This window comes from Phocoena sinus, chromosome X (assembly GCF_008692025.1).
Source record: "Phocoena sinus isolate mPhoSin1 chromosome X, mPhoSin1.pri, whole genome shotgun sequence".
Taxonomy (NCBI): Eukaryota; Metazoa; Chordata; class Mammalia; order Artiodactyla; family Phocoenidae; genus Phocoena; species Phocoena sinus.
The window spans coordinates 24,479,647-24,497,192 of record NC_045784.1 but is presented as its reverse complement, the minus strand read 5'-3'; the positions used below and the strand labels follow the sequence as shown (position 1 = coordinate 24,497,192).

Sequence of the window (17,546 nt, the reverse complement as noted above, 5' to 3'; positions counted from 1 at the left end):
AAAATGTGGCAAAATGTTAAAAACTGATGAATCTAGGTGAACAATGGTGAACAACTGGTATCCACTGTACTATTCTTTTAACTCTTCTCTAGTTTTGAAAATGCCATCAAGAGATACCAAAAAGAAGTAGTCAAGTTACAAACTGGGAATGTATTTGTCATCACACAAATGACAAACAATAAATATTAGCAATATGTAAAAAACTTCTACAAATCACTAAGGAAACCAGAAACAGAAAAATGAGGGAAAATAAAGAACAGGCATTTGACAGATGATAAAAAACTGTGCTAATAAATTTGAAAATATGTGTTCTAATAAGTGAAATGCAAATCAACATCAAAGTGAAATATAACTTTTTTCCATTTAGACTGGTATAAATTCAAATAAAATTTCTAGCAATACCACATGTTGGAGCGAATATATTGGGTTGGCCAAAACGTTCATTTGGGTTTTTCCATACCGTCTTAACGGAAAGCCCGAATGAACTTTTTGGCCAGCCCAATACATGACAGTATTTCTAATAGATGGCAGTAAGAGTCTAAATTGCTACAACTACTTTGAAAAACATACGGCACTCTCTCATAAAATTGTACACACAGACATTATCTATGACTCAACAATTCCACTCCCAAGAGAAACTCATATACTTACATTCAGAGACGTATGTTGGAACATCCATAGTGACACCATTTTTAGACAGCAAAAACCTGGAAACAACCCAGTATGCATCAAGAGAATAGATGAATGAACTGTTTATGTTCCCACAAAGAAATATTGTACAGCAGTTAAAATGAATAAATTACATCAAGATATGACAATATATGTAAAACTCAGAATTTTTAAGTTAAAAAATCCTAAAAGATAACAAATATGCATATTTATAAAATACATATAAATATCTATAAAAATCTAAAACTCTATATATCCTTGCATACAATTTTTAGGAATACATATAGTTTATGCAATTTAACCTAAGGAAATGATGAACACAGGATTCAGATGGCAATTCCATTATGTGAGTGGCGGGCAGGAGAATGGTTTGTATAAAATCAAATACGTAAATTTATCATCCAGGTTCTGTTTTTCACAGTGATGATTTCCCAGGTTCTTATTATATTATAAAACATAGATAAATTAAAAAACAGACAAATAGAAACATATGCATATCTAACTAAGTGAATAATAAAAGAAGGTCATGCCTGGGCCAACAATGATTGAACCAAGGATGAAGATTAATCCTTAATCTTGTGCCTCTGCAATTAGGTGGTATGATAAGCATTTGCTGTGTGAAGCCCATATGCATTGCTATCAGCAACAGGCAGTAGGAATACTGAGAAAGTCCGATGGCAAACTTTAAAGAACACTGGGGGTGAATTAAGTAGTTCTTTGTCTTTACTGTGTACCTCCTTAAATACTTTATTGATACTTTGCTCTTTATTAATTCCATAAGGTTCACTGAATATCACTTTGCCTCAAACTTCTGCAAAAATCTACTGGCTGTGTGGGTTGATCTATTCCTGGGAGTATCAACACTCTAATAAACCTGGATGTTTTGAGCTGTTTGTAAGAGCAATTGGGCATGGTTTGAAAACCCTGGAGGAGGAAAGAGCAAATTAAGTTTAGAAGGTATTATTACCTTTTTTCTCCAAGTACAACTCCTAGACTATGAAGGAGTCAGATACTTCATCTTCCTTCCCACTTTCCTGGGTGATGAGGAAAATTTAAAGTGTGTGTCTCAAAACAAAGCTTTTTCTTTTAAAAAGTTTAGGTAATTCTCTGGGAGGTAACATACAAAGGTAGATGTATTTCTGTAGAATAACAAGCATTCCTAAAACTATTCGTGAAATAAAACTATTTGTGCAATAATTATCATTGTAGATAGCAACTAGAAAGGTGATTTTATTCTGGAAAATTTTCATATTTTAAAACTCAGAGAGATAAATAAAAGATACATGCTTTTATTCATACCATTCCTCCAATCTACTTGTTGGATTATTATTCATCCTTTTGAGTGTAATGCTCACAGGTGCAAGGTCAACTGTGGACTGGCTAGACGGCTGTGTTGAACTTACCTGTGTTTAGTCACGTCCGGAATCAGCTGACTCTTCACTAGGGCGACTACTCTCATCCACATTTCTCATCCTGCAACAGGCTGGCCAGGGCATGTTCCCATGGTGACAACAGAGGCCTAAGAGGAAAGCAGAAATACGGAAGACTCAGTGGCGGCACACCAACAGCTGGCAAGTCACATGGCCAAATGCAGCATTAATGGAGAACAGCATGACAATGTGTAGATACAGGAAGAGGAAATAATTGGGGCTAGTTTTGCAGTCTACCGCTGGCACTTATGTCTGTAACCTTAACCAGTGGTCTTTGAATAATAAGGCCAATTTTTGCCACCTCACATCCCTTCCCACTTCATCATAGTAGTTTAGGTTCTCTCACCTAATCCCCATGAGAGTTGTTTCACCCTCAAGGCCTGAGGGAAAGAATTCTAGCAGTGTGTTGGCTAGGTTGGTAAATACTGGCATCTATTTCTAACTCGACAAGCATCACTTAATTTTTGTATTATGGGTGGTCATTATTTCAGATAAGTATGTCTTCTTCAGAAATGATATATCTTGAGGTTAATAATATGTTTTAAATATCTGAATTTTTCTCATAGAATTTAACTTGCTCATAGTAGGTGCTCAATAATCAGCAGTTGTTTAATGGATATGTCACTTCTGAGGTGAGCAAAGAATCTTTTATTTCAAGGATAAAAGTCCAGGCTAAAGACAGAGTATTCAAATATGGACTTTCTAGAGGCAGTACAGAAACATATTGGTTAAGAAAAAAGACTAAAGCATTTAATTATTAATTTCTTTTTTTCTCGATGGAACACTTTTTTAATTGACCTAGCAGAAGCTTATTATGAAGCTTAGAAAAAGCAACTGCAGTTATTTTAAAACAGTGGTAGTCTATGCTGGCTTCAAATTATACTCACCTGGGGAGGTTTTTAAACAATACCAATGCCGGGGATTCACCCTAGATCAATTAAATCAGTACTTCTGGAGGTGAAGTCTAAGGATGGATATATTTAAAAGCTCCCTAGATGATTCTAATGTGAAGCCAAGGTTGAGGACAGATGCTTTGAACTCTTCTAAAAATACCAACAAGAAAGTTTGGAAATTGAGCAATACACCTGGAAGCAACACATGGCTGTTAACTTGGAGACTGCTAAACAATCCTGGCAGATGAAACAGTATCCTAATTAATTGGTCTTCCTAAGTCCATTATGGGCCTTCACCTGGCAGCATTTTCAAAACACAGATTTTGGAAATGCTGAATTTCAGTTATTATAAAGTAGTTCATAGATGCTGGCCAAGCAAACTTACAATTTGACTTGTACTGTGATATAAAATTGATTTGATATCACTGGGATGTACATCTCCTGATGAGAGCTGACAAAGGCCAGCTGAGGCTTTAGCTAAATGATGTGAGAGCACTGGAAGACAATTGGAAACTAACGAGATGATAAAAGCTTTCAGGTATGTGAGTTTATCAGCTACCTGCTGAGACGCTCTCACTGTAGAAGAGAACTCCCTGGCTCAAGGCCCTCTCTTCCATCTTAGGTGCAATCAAGGGAAGTGATATTCTGTTAAGTATCGTCTCCGCTTATTTTTGGAGGTGAAGTTGGAGAAAAGTGGGGGCCAGTAGGTGTATCTTCCATCCCACATTTATATATACTCTGGTCTAAGAAGTATTCTTATTCTCACTTGCATATAGTGGCACAGGCATGATTTATTAAGGGAGTTTGGGCCATACCTTGAAACCCTGTGGCCACATGGGATTGTACTTACTGCTCCATAAACTGCTGACCCTGACTGAAATTCCCTGACCCCATCTCTGGCCAAACCTGGCCACATTCTACCTTTTACCCAGAGCAGAGTGGCTGTGGTAGGAGAAACGAGGTATGAGGCTATACTTTAAAGTCAAGGTAAAATCAGGTTTTAAATTCTAAAAAATTCAATTGGATTTGGCAGTTCCAACTTCAGGGAATTCAAAATACCTTATGATGAGACGGTATCAGACTGGAATGGAATATTTTGGCAAAATATAAGTGCGTAAATAAAACAATCAAGGGTTATTGAGCTATTGAAAAGTGTGAACAAATTAAATATTCCACTAAGACTGGACTAGAGAAATGATTCTCCACATCAGCCTCAAGAAATTCTCCAGAGAACAAATGTCCCTATGTCATATACATATAGAAAATGCTGCAAACCACACCCCCTTCTTAGAGTGTCACTGTATAGATGATCAGAGTAAAGGCCCAGAGATATAATACAGTAAATAAGAAGGTTTGAGCTTGCTTATTCCGGAGTTTAAAGTGAGAGCACTTTGTCATATGCTGATTACATCTTGGAGAGCACTGAACTGGTACTGTTCATGTAATTAATCACAGAGAGGTATATAACTTAAATGAACTACAAAGCCACACACTATGAGTAAAATTGGATAATTTACCCTTTTTTGAAATTCAGCAACAAATTTTAGGTGTGGAGATTATTTCATTCTTTTAGTTTTCACCATCCACAAGAATATAGCTACTAAGCTACACTGCTAGATTTAAATCTAGGTATAGTTCTCAGGCAGTTCTTAGGGCAGAAATTCAAGAGTATGATATACAGGGCACCACCTTTGAATGTAATCCAGGTTTTCAGTGTCACTTGGCAAATATGGCACTTAGAATTTTACAATACTCTTTGTGCAGTTAAGCCAGAACAGGTCATCCATAATACAACTACAGTTGTCTGGTATCTGCAGGGGATTGGTTTCAGGACCCACTGTGGATACCAAAATCCACATATGCTCAAGTCCCATAGTCGACCCTCCATCTGTGAGTTCCACATCCACAAATTAGACCAACCACAGATTGTATATTAAGTTTGTGATCTGTGGCTCGTTGAATACATGGTTGTGCAACCATGGATATGGAGAGCCGACTGTATATCAAAAAAACCCCAAAAATCCACACATAGGTGGACCCATGCAGTTCAAACCCATGTTGTTCAAGCGTCAACTGTATTTCTTTCTATAAAATAGTTTTTTCTCTCTCTATCCCTTCCTTTTTTCTTTCATTCTTGTACCCCTTCTGGTTTCCTTTCTTTCATTATTTTATGTCTTCTTTCTTTCTAAAAATAACCTATTTTACAACATCCTAATTCAAATCCTTTAGGCTCAAATCCTTTAGAAATAGGTTCATTTAGATTCTGTTTTACTCGAAACCTGTTATTTCAAAATACAACTGTTGATACTAAAGTGGATTATTATAGTGTTTCTGTAACACTTAGCTTACTCCACGTGTTACCACTAGAAATAATTACTTAATATTGATGTAATTTCACTAATAGCATTTGAATATGAATGTGTAGTAAATTCTTTTACCTTGCAGATAAAGAATGAGGTTCCAGCTCAAGATGGTGACTAGGAAGATCCTGAACTCACCTCCATCCCTGGACAGACTGGGTGTACAGCTACCTATAAAACAACTTCCTCCTTAAAAAACCTAAAGGCTGGCTGAGTGATGACAATACACCAGGTAGATGAAGATGAACAACAAATCAAAGTCGGTAGGAGAGGCTGGAACCCAATCTCACCATAAACCCCACCCCCTGGCATGGTGACCCACAACCAGGAGGGAACGCAAAACCCAGAGCTTCTCCCCGAGGAGGGAAAGGTTTGAACCTCACATGGGGCACCTCAACTTTTAAGATCTTCACCTGAGAGACAAGCCCCAGAGTTTTAAAACCAATGGGACTTATGTCCCAAGACATATAAGACTCTAGTGATCTCAGAAGCTGCTCTTACAGGGTTCGCATGCTCAGACTCACTGACCCCAGGGCCCAGCTCAGAAGCAGCTGATCGTGCCCAGACCTAAAATGAAGAAGGCTCATGTGCTCATATTAAAGTGTCGGCCTCAGGGGCACACATCTAATTAAAGAGACACATCTAGGAGCCTGCTGGAACACTCTCCAGGACAGAGATTGGCAGGTGCCATCTTTGCACTCTCCCTTTGCTGTATCTCCTGGTAGGGAGCTTTTACATATCTGGTGTAATGATTTTTGTGGCTGCCACCCAGGGGACACCTCTAGACCATCTGATCCTGGAGGTCAGGGAGCTTGCATTCCTGGTCTCATGGGATTGTAATAATCAGTATCACAGAGAAAGGAGTTCATACCCCTGTCTGGTGCCCCGATTTTTGCGGTTGCTGCCAGGGGATACCTCTACATTGCCTGGCTCTGGTGGCCAGTGGGGCTTACGCTTGTGGGTCCAGTAGGACTGCAACCAATGGAGAAAAGGTTCTTAAACAGCTACCATCCCCAGGCCACAACAAGAGGAAAGAGACCCAAGAGCTCTGTCTTTCTGTGAGAAAGGCCTATTAAGTAATCATGGCTGTTGCCTGAGGGTCAGGCTTCAGTTTTGGCACACACTGGTGAAGCCGCTGTGGAAAACAGTATGGAGAATTAAAAATAGAACTACCATATGATCCAGAAGTTCCACTTCTGGGTATTTATCCAAAGAAAACAAAAACACTAACTCGAATAGATATCTGTAGCCCCATGTTCACTGTATCATTATTTATAATAGTCAAGATGTGGAAACAATCTGAGCTACCATTGATGGATAAAGTAATTATATTACATACACACACACACACACACACACACACACACACACACACACACACACAGTGGAATATTGTTCAGCCATAAAAAAGAGAATGAAACTTGCCATTTGTGACCACATGGATGGTCAGTGAGGGGATTATGGCTAAGTGAAGTAAGTCAGGCAGAAATAGACAAATACCATATGATGTTTATGTGTAGAATTTAGGGGAAAAAAACCCCAACCTCATAGATACAGACTGGTGGTTGCCAATATCAGGGGTGGTGGGTGGGAAAAGAAAAGAATCCTATAAGTCTCACTTATTTCATTTCTAGCACTCCATCCTAGGGAAAAAAATGATGAGAAATGTTTTTACACTAGACTATCTATTATACATATCTACATTATCACTTCAACAGGGCAGTTTTGATAATAAACCACTCTTCGGATGTTATTTAGAGGAAGGGGTATTATAAAAGGCCATGGGATGACTTTTTAATGTCTGACAGAGTGGCATCAGTCAACAGGCAGAGCATAAATAAGTCTTTCTAAATGAATGTTAGGCAAAGGTAAAAATATAAGATGTGTATATAACATCATAGTAGTATACACACACACATCATTGATAAAAGTGATTTCTGATTTAATATGTTTCTAATAAACACTATTCCTTTGGTAAAAAGTATATGATAACATCGAGAACTAATACACTTGTACAAACTACAAGCCTGACACTGTTTCAGATGCTTGGCATGTAATAGTTTAATATCCAAAATGCTTTTATGAGCTATAAAGAATATCAGTCCCCTGGCATCGCACCACTAGTCTACGCCAGTAGTGGTAGCAAAGATTTTTGGTGTGACCCCCTAGGTGGGACCTGAATGCAGACATAATAAATCCATAGACCATAAACTCACCCACTACACTATACTAGCTTTTGCTTTGAAAGTATATGAAGGATACAGACCTACCATTAAACACCCCAGCCATTGCTTCCGTAACTATACTGGTACTTGTAATCACATCTCAAATTCTGTTTCCAAAATGTCACAATATGCGAAGAAATGTTTCTCTGCCTGCAGCTTTTACTGAAAGCGATATTTATATTGGTGCTTAGTCATGGTGACGCTGCAACCAACAATTTTATATAGGTACAAAACACTGAAATATATTTCGGCTGAAATCTCAAGAAATAAGGGACTTATATTACTTGAGTGGAAGATATGTTACATTTTATGATCAAACCCAGAAATTTTACATACACAAATTACATTAGTTTTTAGGAAAAGGGAATTTTTGATTTCTATAAATATCTAGAAACTTATAAAACTCTGGGTTGTAAAACTGCAATTTTATGAAACAAATGTGATTTAATTCATAAAGACAAAACAACAGGAAAATTCATTTTGCTTGTAAATGTGGTAATTGAGAGAAATTTTGGCATGAATGATAAAAATCCCTTGATAGCAAGGTATTTAAGTCACTGGTATGTGAAACAAAAAGATTCTCTTTGGACTTTAAGGCTCTTTAATCAGAAGGCAGGTAATATAATACAATTAATGAAAAAATTTGGTAGGAAAATGTATTTGAATCAAAATTAAAGGAATTGACTGAAACATTTCACATAAGAAAGTAGAATTCACTGGTTTGAAAATGTATATGTTAAAGAATATGTTGCTTATACTTTAAACATTCTATGATTCTAGGACTGGGAACATTTTAAAAATCTGTATGGTAATAAAGTTTTTAAAAATCCAAAACATGTTTTCCTACTGATAATGAGAGTTATTTAAAGAAGAATACATGGAAATACATTTGTCTTAGCATAAAATGAAACTTAGAACTATTAATGCACAGATCATTTATAAACAAATGCCTGTAGATTTTGAAAAATCCTAATTTTCTGATTATAATGATTCTTTATTCTGCAATGACTTGATGAATTCTACTACTGAATTAGTGAAACACAAATAATTTAGATAAGCGAAGTTTTTGGTCTCAGTATATTTTCTTATCTGTCCCAATTTCCAAATTCCCTATAAATTCAATGCTGAAAGACTTTCCTCCAGACTCTACCTTCTTAATTTCAATTAAGATACTTTGATTTATATATAAAGACAAACATTTATACAGTGAACCTACTTTTTAAAAAAGTTTCCTAAATAGTACAGTTTTAAAAATTATAAAATGATAAAAGCCATCCCTCATTGTTTCAAAAAATATGAGAAAATCAAAGTAGTCAATAAAATATTGACCATCATTTCTCAAATCTACCAAATTGATGAAATAATTTGAGGAAGACTGAATCATTTTATTAAATGACATATCCTTTCATAATTTAATGGAAGACTACTATAACATGAAAAATGAATACTGATGGAAATCCTGTCAATGAAGCTCCAAGAAACTATGGTTTGTATTTACAAAATACAAAATAATGCAATTATCTTTAAAAACTAGTCATGGAGGGATAAAGATAGAATTTTCCAGAAAATGGCATGGTCTCCAAACTTTTCTAAGGTCCCTAGCCTGTCAGAAAGTGACCTTTCTTACTACCTGTGAGACTGGGACCTTATAAACCAGATACCAAGTCAGTTTTCTTAGGAGGGCTTCGTAGTCATTTGGTCAACATATGAAGTCAATACTTGTTCTTTAAGAGTGGGCTTATTATGCCTGATTTGATGAGAGTCACTTGCAAATATGATGTTCTAAGTATGGCCATGATTGCACAAGCAATTTGTTCAATTATATATCTGGGAATAAAGGAGGACAAATTCTTATTGAACCTGTACAAATAAATAAATAACATTGCTATGAAAGGTAAGGGCACTCAAGTAAAAAGTACTATTTGTTTCTGAACTGTGAGAGGCCAGTGAGAATCAAATAACATTAAAACGTTTCATTTTGCTTTACAGAAGCACAGTCTACTAGATTAAGTGTTAGGAACAGCTTAAGAAAAAAATGCATGAGACTTCCTTCCATAACATTAAAAATGAAACATTAAAAAAATAATTCCAATAATATTCCAAACAAATAACTATAATAAGATTGTTTTCCTCAGTCTTAAATGATGAATTTTGTTTCATTGGGACTCAAGTCAGCAATCTGCTTTCACAAAGTCTGTTTGCTTCTGGACTAAAAAGGGTCCTAGAAATCCTGACTTACTCCATAGCATAAACTCAAAGTTGTTAAGCAATGCCAACTGGGCAGCTTGTAACCAAAAGTCTATTCTCTGATGTATCAATAGTTCAGAGTACCTGTTAGAATCCTTTCCAAGAGGCTCTAAGACTGTCCTTCTTTGTTGAAGACACAAATTTTAGCTTCTAGATTATACCAGAGACTTGAGGCAAACACCTAGGAGCAGAAAAGCATTTGATGAGACTGAGAGGCTGTGGTTAATTTAACACAATGCTAATAATATCATAGTTTTCTATTGGGGTACAGTAAATATTTCATAAAGATTTAATCAATAGTTCCTCTAAGCATAAGAATGCATTATGGCAGCATAGGCATTGGCAAATCTCTAAGCCTTCCCATAAAATGTAAAATCTCTATAATATTTACATTGATAATATTTTAACTATAAAAATTTAACCTTAGGAAAACCAAGTATCTCTTCTGATTTGACAGTTTTGTTCACATAATTCTTACAATAATGTTAATTAAGATGGAGTTATAAAACAAACCTATTTATAGCATCTTTTCTTTTATAAGGTAAATAATAAATCCTTGTGATTTTCCAAGGGCCTCCTGGAGAATCTGTAAGATCTCTTTAAATATGAATGTTAGACTTGAAGTTTTTTTGTTTTTTTTGCGGTACGCGGGCCTCTCACTGTTGTGGCCTCTCCGTTGCGGAGCACAGGCTCCAGACGCGCAGGCTCAGCAGCCATGGCTCACGGGCCCAGCCACTCCGCAGTATGTGGGATCTTCCCGGACCGGGGCACGAACCCGTGTCCCCTGCATCGGCAGGCAGACTCTCAACCACTGCGCCACCAGGGAAGCCCCCAGAGTTGAAGTTTTATTTATTTTTTCTCAACTTAGATCCTATCTTGGGCAAGTAAAATCAAAGGAATTGTCAAGATCTGATCAATTGTTTAAGATAGGATGATGGATGCCTGAGAAACAATACCTGGTTACCTATTTAATCAAAGTGAGTAAAATATTTTTAAATAATTATTTAAGAAGGTAACACAGTTGTAAGGAACTTTATCTTTTTGACAATTGAAGAATCTGTGCTGCTTTCGTTGTTAATTAAATAATAAAGCAAAACGAAACTATTTTGGTGAGACAGGGATTACCTACAGAAGGTAAATAATAACCTTTATCACTTCCTGTTAAGATCTCTAACACACCTTAATCATTTTAACAAAGGTAAAAGTCACAGTATACTCTTGCATTTACATTTTGGGCAGCAGAAGTTTCAATGTTCTTTTTTTGTATAAATAACCTCATCTAAAATGAGCCAACTTTGGCAAAATTTTAATACATTTCATTGTTCCTTTTCATGCTGAATTATTATAAACTAAGTTGAGTAAAAACTACCTTTCTTTAAACCTTCTACAATTTTCTATATCTGTTAAGATTTTGTCACTCACTAAACCGTTTGACATTCTGGAACAACTGGAACCTTTAAAACAAAATGACCCTCTTTTTCTCTTGATAAACAAAACCACATCCTATTACCATACATACTAAGTATATTTATCTTGGTACTCTTCCTCCTAATATAGTCTCAACCAACCAAAATAATCGTAACTTTTAATAAAGAAAATGAACTTCTATTTCACAGAAAAATACTGAGAGGTCTATTATTTGAGAACTCTCTATCAAATACCTTAGCAGACTAAGAAAACTCATTCCCTGCAGCCACACATAGCACTTTTACACCTTCATAAAGTACCTTAAATGAACATGTTTATTAACATTACCCAAAGATATAGCCACTGTAAGGCATATAAAATAATAAGTAACAGAATATAAACTTAAAATTATGTTTAGTAAGCAATGTTTGAGTATTCACTTTTACTTAGAAATTATCTAGGCATCTAATCATTAGCTATTAATTAACTCAATTTAATGTTAATCCAAATTTGTAAATTATATTTAAACTGAAACACTACAACACATAATCACTGTTGATATAAAAAAGTGTCAGAATAATAATTCAATTTAGCCACACACAAACTAATCTCTTTCATAATTGTAAATGTTTTCCAGGAGTAATATTAACTTATTTGATCAGTAAACCAATAATAAGAAGCCTAGAAGTTCAGATCAACTTGTCACTTCAAGAGAAAGCAAATCCAAACAAAAACAAAAACAAAATGCTTGGATTATAAAGCATACTGATAGATTCAAGGAAAAGACAAGAGAGTTACTATTTATTATTTTAGCCAAAACTACTAACCCAGTCTAATTTGTCTAAAGATTCATCTTAATTATGTAAACTTAGATTAAAAATGTTTTTAAGCCAGCAATTTCTGTATTTTTCTGGTGTGCATTGCACATTTAGAGTTATTAGGTCAGGTGTTTTTTTCTTCCTATGATTTTAAGGAAGAACATTAGATTTATATAAGGGCTCTTTTACCTCTATAAACAAATCAGAATAGAATTCCTTTAAGTTTAAGGGACATAATAATAGAACTTATTAATTCTCTATTGAAGTAGGAAAACATTTCACACTGACTTCATGAAAGATAAAGTCCTTTTATCAAGTACAGATGCATAGACACAGAGAGTACCTATAGCTTCTGTTCCATAACTTCAGCCACAGGGGAACATTAAACACCAAAACTCCCCAGTTAAAATCTCAGAGAGATGTTTTTCCTTCTAATTGGTACAAAATTCTTAATTGACATAAGCTCACAAACAGACAAACAAAAACCCAAAAAGATTAACAAACTATATTCTCCATTATCTCTCTCACATCAGAGAATACATTTCTATCATTGATCTAACCTATATCACCAAATGATCAGACCATAAGACCAAATTTCCAATCGCTGCTGTCACCAAGAGAAAATAACTTATCAGTTGAGTGCAAAACAGAAACAAATATAAAAACACAAAATCAACAGAAAGGGAAAAAAAGCAACTTAGAAAAATCGAGAGTCAGCAAAGTGGAAGTACTATTGTTATTTGGAATCCAATCCAGGAGTCAGGAGAAGACAGGCCTGGAACTAACCAGCCCACATGGTTTAGTTTACTTGTCTCCATCAGGTCAGTCCACTGGGGCATCTCAGTGAAACCTCCAACATGGTTCAGGTATAATTTTCAAAAAGATAAAATCATTAATCTAAGGCAAATAGCCCAAAGATCATTTGAAAAGTTAGAAAGATAGGCAGTTTACCAAAGAAATGATAGAATTAGATTCTTGGGTGAGATACGAAGCTTGTTAATGTCTAACATGGCCATAAACCATTAGGGATTATCTGTTCCAACAGACAGAAATGACTTTCATCTCTACCAGTTAACCTGCTCTACAAAACTATAAAATAGCCCAGATGACAGAAGGGCAAGCCCCGTAATATCTTTTCCCCATTTTCAAATTTCAGAGAATTTTCCTGACAGATTTCACCTATGTTTACCTCCACTGGTTGAGAAGAGAGTTAATATAATTTCAGGAAAGAAGCCAATGAAGCATGGGGCATGAGAACTTAGGGTAACTGTCTCTATCTAAAGCCAAGTTACCAAGGCTCCACCTGGATTTGAAGGAACAATTTACAGCATGTGAGGAATACCCTCACACAATTCTTAGAGCTAACGATCGGCTGAGCTAATTAAAAGAAGACTAAGACATTTTACAAACTAACTTACTCTCTTTAGAGTTAAAGAAAGTTAAGGAAAAAATAATGTCTATAAAAGTCCTAGAACATCAAGTCTACCTTCCTTGGACCTATAACAAAAATAATATACCCCCATATATTATATTTCTTCAGAAATTTTATGCATTGAAATATTAACCTCCTCACAACTCCCAACACCACCACTACTTGCTAAGGTCATCTAGAAAATTATGATACACTCAAGACCTATACCAATTCCTGGAAGCTTCTGGCCCTCTTTCTCTGGCCACCACTATATCTGAAAGGTAACTGGATTAGAAAAAAAAAATGTGAACATTATACTTAGTATATAGCTCTCATATAGAAACTCTGTGACAAGCAGGTCTCAGATATATTGGGAAAGAATCAAAGATCATTCATACACATTAAACGAGAGCAAATAGATGGTATTCATGGAACTTCCCACTACCTTACTTGTGGATAAGGTGAAATGAAATATATATGCAAAAATCAAAAAAATTGGAAATTCAGGAGCATAATTTGAAAAAGAGGGGAAAAAGAGAAATAAAAATTATGACATAACCAACCAGCCAACCCAACAAAATCCCCAGAATAAATGATCTGCACTACAGAATAATTTTTACGAGCTTTACCAAGGCATAATTAACAAAAAAGGTATATATTTAAAGTGTATAACAAGATTTGACATACATAGACCTTGTGAAATATTTACTAGAATCACGTAAATTAACACATACATTACCTCACATTTCCCATTTTTGTGTGTGTGATTAGAACACTTAGGATCTACTCTTTTAGCAAATTTCAATTATACACTATTATTAACTATAGTCACCATGCTGTACATTAGATACTTAGAACTTATTCGTATTCTAGTTTCAGGTTTGTACCATTTGATCAACATTTCCCAAGTTCCCCCAACCCTCAGCCCCTGGAAACCACCATCCACCATTCTACTGTTTCTCATAGGAAAAGAGATGAGATTTGTGGTTATCAGAAGTGGGGGGTTGGAGGAGGGGGAATTGGGGGAAGGTAGTCAAAAAGTACAAACTTCCAGTTATAAGATAAAGAAGTATTAAGGATGTAATGCAGAACATGATGACTATAGTTAATACTGCTGTATGATATACAGGATAGTTGTTAAGAGAGTAGATCCCAAGAGCTCGCATCAAAAGGAGACTTTTTTTTTCTTTTTATTGTATCTATACAAGATGATGAGTGTTAACTAAACCTATTGTGATAATCATTTCACAATATATGTAAATCAAACCATCATGCTGCATACCTTAAACTTATACAGTGATGTACATCAATTACTTCTCAATGTAACTAGAAAGAAAATAAAAATAAATAAAATATTAAAAAAAATATCAAGATCACAGTACAGAGTTTAACAAATGCTTAGTGAAGACTGAAGATAAATGAGGGATCGGGAGGTTAAGGCCTAAGGATAATATGAAGAACACAGAGAGAGAAATTTATCTCAGAAACAATAAAGTACAATTAGAGTTGCATTTGTTTACATTTTTGGAAAAGAATAAGTCCCAGTTTCACCTAAGTATTTGAGTGACCTATTTAAAACTGTAGAAACATTTTCTATGTGATATCTCAAGTCTCTAACTTAAATACTGTATTGGAAGTCACCCATATTATAATCATGATTCCTTTAATTTTTATTTGATTTGTCTATCAATTCTCTGATTTCCACTGCTACCAATTATCTTCCATGTGATTGATCTAAAATACTTACAGCTTAGCAGATTTTATGTTGTTACTGAATATGTATATAACTTTTATTGCAATTTATTTTTTTTAAATCTTGTTTCACTGTTTTACAAAGAATTTTAACTTTTAAGCATGTCTCAATGTTTCATTTGTTTTCACTTACAATAAGATATACTAATGTCAGGTATATCTTTTGTAGATCAAAAGCAAAGCTAGATAATTAATGCATCCATCACCTCATTCAACAATGTCTATCAAATCATCACATTATACACTTTAAATATATACAATTATATTGGTCAGTTATTCCTCAATAAAGAAAAAAGGGGAAAAGTAAAACATTCCAGACACAAAAAAGCTAATTAAAAATAACAATTTAAAAAGCATCTCACGGGACTTCCCTGGCAATCCAGTGGTTAAGACTCCACACTTCCAATGCAGGGGACACGGGTTCGATCCCTGGTCAGGGAACTAAAGATCCTACATGCCACATGCGTGGCCAAAAAAATTTAAAAATTAAAAAAAAAATAAAATAAAAAATAAAAAGCACCACTGAAACTATAGCCTACCAAACACTGTATCTTACCATGCAGTGCTTTTTCCAAATTTGGTACCTTGGGTTTTATCTAAATTATGAGTTGCCTGAATGCATTAATAAGCACAAAAACCATGAATAGTTCCTCTCTAACATTAGGCACACTTCAGATGTGTTTCTTTTAATGGTAGTGTCAAATGTATAGCAATACTAATCTTACTTTTTACCTTTATTTCTTAAATAAAGACCTACAGAAACAAATCCCAAATAATTAATGAAATGGCAGTAAGAACACACATATTGATAATTACCATAAACATAAATCTATTATATGCTCTAACCAAAACAAACAGACTGGTCAAATGGATACAAAATCAAGACCCATATATATGCTGTCCACAAGAGACCCACTACAGATCTAGGGACACATACAGACTGAAACTGATGGGATGGAAAAAGGTATTCCATGCAAATGGAAATCAAAACAAAGCTGGAGTAGCAACACTCATATAAGACAAAACAGACTTTAAAATAAAGACTGTTACAAGAGACAAAGAAAGACACTACATAATGATCAAGGGATCAATCCAGGAAGAAGATATAACAATTGTTAATATATATGCATCCAACATAGGAGCACCTTAATATATAAGGCAAATACTAACAGCCTTAAAAGGAGAAATCGACATAACACAATAAAAATGGGGGACTTTAACACCCCACTTTCGTCAATGGACAGATCATCCAGACACAAAATCAAGAGGAAACACAGACCTTAAGTGACACATTAGACCTCTTGGACTTAATTGATATTTATAGAGCATTCCATCCAAAACCAGCAGAATACACATTCTTGTCAAGTGCACATGGAACATTCTCCAGGACTGATCACATGCTGGGCCACAAAGCGATCCTCGGTAAATTTAAGAAAACTGAAATCATATCAAGGATCTTTTCTGACCACAACTCTGTGAGATTAGAAATCAACTACAAGAAAAAACCTAAAAAAAACACAAAAATGTGGCGGCTAAACAGTATGGTACTAAACAACCAATGAAGAAATCAAAGGAGAAATCAAAAAATACCTAGAGACAAATGAAAATGACAGGATGATGATCCAAAACCTATGAGACGCAGCAAAAGCAGTTCTAAGAGGAAGGTTTATAGCAATACAATCTCACCTCAGGAAACAAAAAAAATCTCAAATAAACAACCTAACCTTATACCTAAAGCAACTAGGGAAAGAACAACAAACAAAACCCAAAGTTAGTGGAAGAAAAGAAATCACAGAAATCAGAGCAGAAATAAATGAAATAGAGACAAAGAAAACAATAGAAAAGATCAATGAAACTAAAAGCTGGTTCTTTGAAAAGATAAACGAAATTGATAAACCTTTAGCCAGACTCATCAAGAGGAAGAGGGCTCAAATCAATAAAATTAGAAATGAAAAAGGAGAAAGTTACAATGGACACCACAGAAATACAAAGGATCATAAGAGACTACTACAAGCAACTATATGCGAATAAAATGGACAACTTAGAAGAAATGGACATATTCTCAGAAAGGTACAATCTCCTAAGACTGAAGAAATAGAAAATATGAACAGGCCAATCACAAAAGTATTGAAATTGGGGGGCTTCCCTGGTGGCACAGTGGTTGAGAATCTGCCTGCCAATGCAGGGGACATGGGTTCGAGGCCTGGTCTGGGAAGATCCCACATGCTGCGGAGCAACTGGGGCCGTGAGCCACAACTACTGAGCCTGCGCGTCTGGAGCCTGTGCTCCGCAGCAAGAGAGGCCCACGCACTGCAATGAAGAGTGGCCCCCACT

General features: G+C 35.3%; 1 long non-coding RNA gene across 1 annotated transcript in view; it reads right to left on the bottom strand.

Annotated features, from left to right (window-relative positions):
• Positions 1–653: 653 nt before the first annotated feature.
• The window catches only part of LOC116747763, a 145,200-nt gene continuing 128,307 nt past the window's right edge, over positions 654–17,546 (bottom strand). The window contains exons 3-6 of the long non-coding RNA XR_004348109.1: positions 14,743–14,786; positions 9,909–10,005; positions 2,073–2,188; positions 654–707 (exon numbers count right to left, since the gene is read on the bottom strand). This is a non-coding gene — a long non-coding RNA (uncharacterized LOC116747763). The remainder of the gene's footprint in view (positions 708–2,072; positions 2,189–9,908; positions 10,006–14,742; positions 14,787–17,546) is intronic.